The sequence below is a fragment of the Durio zibethinus genome, chromosome 18 (genome assembly GCF_047325235.1).
Source record: "Durio zibethinus cultivar Kanyao isolate XHJ-2024 chromosome 18, ASM4732523v1, whole genome shotgun sequence".
NCBI classification, from domain to species: domain Eukaryota; kingdom Viridiplantae; phylum Streptophyta; class Magnoliopsida; order Malvales; family Malvaceae; genus Durio; species Durio zibethinus.
The window spans coordinates 14439119-14446527 of NC_143179.1; the positions used below are offsets into that span (position 1 = coordinate 14439119).

General features: G+C 37.3%; 1 pseudogene across 1 annotated transcript; it reads right to left on the minus strand.

The window, feature by feature from the left end:
• Positions 1 to 4071: 4071 nt before the first annotated feature.
• LOC111299695 (F-box protein MAX2 homolog A pseudogene) lies at positions 4072 to 6921 on the minus strand (annotated as a pseudogene). Its single transcript, XR_016329910.1, has one exon. The product of XR_016329910.1 is annotated as an F-box protein MAX2 homolog A pseudogene (transcript).
• Positions 6922 to 7409: the final 488 nt, after the last annotated feature.

Below are 7409 nucleotides of genomic sequence, written 5' to 3' on the forward strand. Positions count from 1 at the left end.
TATTTATTCAAGTGCGTTAATAAAAGACCTGAGGAGGCTGGAGTTCTCTTAGAAACAACGAATTCTAATGGAAGACAAAGCAACAAAAACCAAGATAATGATGTGGATGAAATCAGAACATACTTAGACTGCCGATATGAAGCATGTTGAGAGGTTGTTCGCACGATATATTCACCACAAAGAACCAGCGGTGGACAGATAATTGGTTATTCATTTACTTGATTAGCAGAATATTCATCTCACCGACAAAGAGAAGCGTTGCCAAGGCCAAATATCAGAAAAATACTGTTTATTGAGTGGGATGTATGAAAATTAGATACTTGAAAATGCTAGGCAAATTCTTTATGCAGACTTTCCTACTCAGTGGGGCTTGTCAGCTAAAGAAGCAAGGTGGACAAGGATATATTGAAACGAAGATCAATAGGACGAGTTACTTATGTCCATCTGGAAGCAAAAGAGTTATTCTACATGTGCATGGGACTTAATATCATTAAAGGAGTAGCATGTTATGAAGATCTAAGGACTGTTGATGGAATGGTTTATCTAAGTTTCCAACAAGCATGTCAAGCACTTGGATTGCTTAGATATTATCAAGAATGGAATCAAGCATTATTTCAAGCTTCAAAATGAGTTTCCAGTTATGAATTGCGATAGCTTTTGGGCAACAATTGGAGATTGATGGGTTTTAACATTGATATAGACTATGTAATGCATTTATCAGAGAACAGAATGATCCGTGAAGAAATGAATTACAATATGGCAAAACTACAAGAACAACATTTACAGTCTTTGTCAAGGCTCAATTTCGAATAGATGAAAGTGTATGAGGCAGTTAAGCAAATATGTTGACAATGATGAAGGAGGGATGTTCTTTGTCTATGTTCATGGTGGAACTAAAGACATTTTTTATGGAATACCATCATTTTAAGAATAAGATCAAGAAGCAAAATAGTTCTTGCTGATGCTTCCTCAAGAATTGCATCTTTACTATTACCAGGAGGAAGAACATCCCATTCAAGATTCCCTTAAATGTGTCTGAATGTGATACAAAACACTAGCTTAATAATATGGGATGAAGCTTCGATGATTCACAAAAATTGCTTTGAAACATTGGACAAGACATTAAGGGATAATAATAATGAATTAATGACAATCCTTCTGAATTTCTAGAGAAACCATTTGGAGGGAAATTAGAACTGATTTTGAGCTAATTTTGCTAATGGTTGAAGTTGGTCAAAAATAGAAATTGTAATGCTACAAGCAACCGGTCTATTTTGGAGGCATTACAAGATCTTCAGCTTGAAGACCAACACGAAAATGGGAAATCATATTGATGAAAACACCAAAGCTGAAATAAAAACATTTGGACAATGGCTTTTAGATATTGGGAACGTGAAATTGAAATCACTGCATATGAAAATGAAGCGGTATATTCGTTGGTAGAATCCACTGAAAATCCAATCAACTCTATCATTTCAACTGTTTACGGTAAAGAAATTTTGAAGCTAATTTTACAGAAACCAAACTAAGAATATTGTCTACAGAGAAACCATTTAAAAATATATATTCGGGTTTACATGATAGGGTTCTTATTTCTTACACTATTATTAGCAGTAATTTATCTGCTGTTTTGCTCCTATTAAATAATCCTGTTCTATTTTGATTCACTACTTATTCAAGTGGCAATAAATCTTTAATTTCCATTCTATTTATCTACCAGAAGTTTCCTTATTTCCTTGTATTCTTAAAAGCTTAATGTCATTCTATTCCAAATTTCTTTAATTCTAACTGGCAATGAATGACGTTGAATCATTTGATGCAAGTGAAACATGAACTATCAATTCATCACTGATCCGAAGTTGTACGAACCTTCCTTGCAGTCAAGATCAGAATACTTAGACTTTAGCAATTAACAACTCCTGCAGGACCAAATAGACTATTAAGTCTTGACTTTGTAGCAGCTGATGCTATAGAGTTTATCTGCCAACAATACTTTTTCTTAATTTTTATAATAATTTTCATATTTACAAAGCAACTCTAATATATTTATAACGCATTTAAGTTTCTTAAAATGTAGATGTGACAAAAATAATAGTTTTATTTTTCGGAGAACAACTAGGACTGAAGAAATCCAAAAGGATCCAACACTATATCCTCTATATCACTTCAACTTTGGACCAACAATATGCAAGTTTTGGCTAGTAATCATGACTGTTTACATTTTGTCATTACAAGAAAAATAAATTTTCTTTTGTGTTTTTGCTGTAAATAAGTTTTTACCTATAAAATTACCTCATATGGATATCATTGGAGTTGTAACATCCACGACATTTGTTACAGAAGTTTGTTTGAAAAACAGAGCAAAGCAGATGAAGTTGACAAACGTGATGTTTACATTCAAGATGTTCACCAAAAAACAACAATTTTCATCATCTCACTTTTACTTATTTCATTGTTTTCGTGAATTCCTATTATCTAATCTTATCTATTTACTAAATTGTAAATACTAACAATGGTGAGACTGCAAAAGTGGTTCTTTATGCTTGCCAAGTTTTGCATGATATTGTGAATCCAATTCTAATATTTGCTGCACGCATTCCTACTAAAATTAGTTTGCTTACTGCTCATACATTCAAAAATAAATACAACTATATTGGAGGTGTTCTCTATGTTGCTTCATGCTCATCCTAAAAAAATATACCAGGATTTGGACATTCCTTAAACAGTTGAACTGAAAAAAAAAAAGAACAAAATACTCAAACTCGTATATATTTAAAGTCAATATACAAGTTATACTTGCCACTAATTTACTAACAATATTTCTATAAAAATTATAGCTATGAAAATGTACCAATCAACGTTCAATAGAGCCACCAGGAAATAGCAGCAGCTGATCAGATGCTAATAGAGCTAGGAACAATTGCTGAACTCCACATTACGCTTCTGCGCTGGCAAATTAGCCAACAGCATGGTGAAAAACCACAAGTTCCTCTGCTTCAGCAAACCAAAAAAATATATTACCGGTGTCGAATTACTGTTTTCCTACGAATACTAAAATAAAATTGGAAAAGAAAAAAACATTTATGTGTTAAGATGCAAACTGGACATTAAAATCAAGGAAGCAACCGAACAAATAGAGATAGTTACATTTGGAAAACAAGATGAAAAACTGATTAGGGCCACTATACCTGAATTAAATAGTGTGAAAGCATAGACAAGATGGTATTGCCAGGTCCTATTTCATCACTAAAAGGAGATACCAGAAACCTACAAGTTGGACTCATTGCAAGAGCCATTGATACAAACACTCTCAGCTTCAAATTGTTTGATAGTGATGACAATAGAAGGGAGAAACTCGAAGTACAGCAAGCAGAGTCATCAACAACATACGGATAATTGAAAGAAGCAAGCAACCCTACAGCTCCATTGCTTGCTGCTCTACTAGCACATGCAGAGGAACATAAAATAACACCAAGAACTCGAATCCCCAAGAAAACTCTTCATCACCAATCAGCACACAAGTTTCAGAGGAATTATTTCCAGAAGAATCACCAGCATAACAACGAACTCAAACTCCTAATCCATATTGGTACATCAACTCTGCTATTGCAATTAATAGAAAGAATAAATGGTCTATAAAATAAAGTAATAACTAACATATTTTTCCTCTCTTACCGACCGGTTGAAAAGAAAAAGTACCACGCTCAGCAAAAGTACAAGCAAAAACTTAAAGAAGCAATTGCAAGGCAGACGACGAGATACGTTTTGTATAGTTAATTCTAACATAATAGCAAGGTTATAAAGGAAAGCAAACATGTTCATATGTTGGCTATTATAGTGATGATTTTTTTTTTTTTTTTTGGAAGAAAACAAGCATTTTCACGTGCTAGAAAATGTTTGATTCTTTGGTTCTTTAAAGACCACCTTAAAACATTCCCCATAACATTATTTTCTCAGCCGGCCTTAAACAATTGCTTCTAGACATTTCTAACTATAATTTTTTGTGATGTACTACTTTTATTTTTTATGACAAACAATTTAAGATGTGTGCGTATACATTCCAATAGAATATGAATTTAATAATTTTCCTATATTTTGCTTATCATTTTCATTGAAATATTAAATATTTTTTACAATAATCTTGTTATAAATTTCCTTTTCTCTCTCTCTCTCTCTCTCTCTCTATGCTTTATTTACATACTAAAAGAAATGTTTAACCTTACAAGTTTCAAACAAAAGAAAAAAAAATGCTCCCAGCAAAGCGGGGGAAAAATCCTAGTAAAAATCAAATGCAGACATGTATGGACCTTCGCATGTTTTCTTTGAAAAATGAAAAACTTGTACATGCGCAAATTGGTGGGAAACAAACCCTCCTGTTCTTACCCAGCATAATCGGGTCTAGGGTTCTCATCATTTAACTTATTTCAATCTAGGATCGGTCGCCTATTCAGGGCAGCTTCAAAGCGACTACATGAGCCTGCTCTCATTTCTGTACTCGTATCATTCTCTGGTGCCGGATAGTAGTCTTCTCTCAGCTGCACATCTCTGAGGTTAGGGATTCCAAGAAGGAACCTCATGAAGTGTTCATGAGCCGTCCCGTGGATGAATAGCTTTCGAAGCTCAAGACATTCCGCAAGCAATCCAGCCGCAGGGAGTGAGAGACTCCTCTGGTTGACATCCCTGTCTTGTGGAGGCCAATAATCTAATTCACTTAGCCTCAACTCCCCAATGCCATTGAGGTAAAACCTTTCCCACAAACTTAAGTCCATTTGCCCTGACGGTGCTGTTAGGACATAACCTATGGTTTCACCACAATCTAATTGCATCTTTGAAAGCCGAGGGTAGCGTGCAAGGCAGCTCAATCCAAATGCACGTACAGATGGTTTGTGGCGTCCCCTGCAATCTCCTTCCACCCTTATTCGAATCTCCTTCAAATTAGGACAGTCCTCAAGGCCTGCAGTTGACAATGGAGTGAGAAGCTCACCAACACCAATCCAAAGAGAAAGGTATTGCAACTTATCCCATTTCTTAAACCAAAATCCGTAGACGTCATTGCTTTCCATAACGTAAGAATCACTCAAGTCAAAGGAGAATTTGCATTTCTTCCTGCTCACGTTTGGATCATACTCACTTCCAAAGAAGCTAAATAAACCGGATGGTTCCTCCACTTGGTAGTGGCCTAAACCATGACCAGACTGCTCTGAATTCCCAGTCTCCTCCAATCCGTCCCAGACACAATCAATGTGCAGCCATTGAATCCGATCACGGATTGGCTCCACGGCTCTCAATGATGCTGCAGCATCAAGATTCTTACAACATGAAATCTTGACTTTAACCAAAGTATTTCTTAGCAAGCAAACCATAGTCCTGAGTCCCTTCTCCGTAATTCTTCTACACCCTTGAACCTCAAATGTAGACAGCTTACAACAACCTCTCCCAATTGCAATCAATCCCATGTCCGTCAAATCCCCAGAATTCTTAATAGACAAATCTTCCAGCCCCGAACACAAGGCAATCCCATCAAGCTGAGATTCAATCGCCAGACAAATCCCATGAAACTGCCCCAACTTAAGCACACTCAAATCCTTGCATTTAGAATTCAAAATTTCCAATGCCAACGCAGTATCCCTCACGTTCATACAAACATCAAGCGCTAGCTCCTGAAGCGACGGCAACCCAGCGAAAAACTCCACCAGCGTCCCTCTGCTAATCATAGCATCCTCAGAAGTAAATCCTTCGTTATCCGGATCACCTCTAACATCAGCCAACGACGATATATCGGCCAAATGCAAAAGCGTCAATTTAGGACAATTATTCGCCACAGCTAACAAAGTCCCGTCTCCCACGAACCCAACGCGCCTCGGATCAAAATTACAAGCCACCAGAAAGCTCTTCAAGTTAGGACAAGCCGTCGTGATTTCCCTAATTTCCCGTGACTGAAACCCTTCCGCAAGCGACGTCGTTAGCAAATTCAAGTGGACTAAAGAGGCTGATACCTTGGGGCAAGCTGGAAGAACCGGGGGGAGATCCTCAGGCCAGTAATGAAAACTCGACAAATCAAGCCAACTCAGATCTTCGCACTGCTCCAACAAAGAAAAAAAATCCGCTCCGGTTGGCCACTGAGCGAGCCGTTGGTGCCACCTCACCAGCTTCACACGCTTCAACCCAGGCCATTGTTGAGCCAACATCCCAATCGTCGACGGCGATCTAGCGTAGACCGTCAAGGACGTCACCGCAGGGAACGCCACGCGGAGGCGATGGGCCAAAATCTGAGGATCGGACAGCGGAGAAGAGGAGAGTACCCAGTGGCCCCAAGGGGAGAGCAAGGAGAGGTCCAAGTCAGTAACGGATCTGAAACAGGTGGGGATCATGAAAAGGTCCCTTGCGTTACCGCGGAGTATGAGGGAGAAGCGCGTGGCCCTTTCTAGAAGCATACACTTACGGCTGACGAGGGAAAGGGAGTTCCGGGTTCTGGTGTCGGAAATGGAAGCGAAGATATTCGCTAAAATTACGTCGGGTATATCGTTAATGGTGGCCATTTGGTTTTGTTTTGTTTTGATATATTTTTTTTTTGTTTCTGTGGGTGTCTGTTAGCGTGGATTTTGATTAAAGTTATTGTGAATTGAATTTGAAAGATAATTATGGATTGATCTTTTAGAAGAAATTTGATTTTGAGGGATGAGGGAGTCAGTGGGTAGGTTTCTTTCTGGTTGAAGGGAAGGGGCATCGGATAAGGCAATGGATAAATCAACTTCAATGACACTGATCGATCTAAGAATCAATAAAAAAGATTTTTTATTAATAAGATGATAATTTTATTCATATTTTATTATAAATTCTCTCAAATTTGACCATGAAAAGGATAATTAATATTTTTTTAGAATTAAATTTTTATTAAATTAGGGCCTTTCACTGTACTGTTGTACCTGTAAAGGACCTTTAACATAAGCATACTCGTAATGTAAATTAATACTAGAAACTGAATAAACTTTATCCAAAAATCAGGACGTTGGCTAACAAAACAGCCTATTCTGAGGACAAAATTGTAAGAGACTGACGGTTCGTCAACTAGAAGGCCAGATAAGGGGGAACATTGTTTCATTCATGGTTGTCACATTACTATTCTCAGCGAATAATAACCAGTAAACTAGATTTCTTGGTTTTGATGGGATTCTTACATATAAAAAGAGTCGCATCCCTCGTATCTTAAAACATTCAAATTCAGTCTTAAAGCGTAAGAGAGCTTCAATTCAGGAAGTAGCTGAATCTTTTTCTACATTATCCCTGTATCTATACGTGATAAAAAAATAGCAGAGGCTACAAGATCAAGAATGTCGTAAATTTCATCAGCTGGGAATTCTCAACAGAGTCTGATCAATCTCTACCTTTATTTTGCTTGTCTGCTTGTC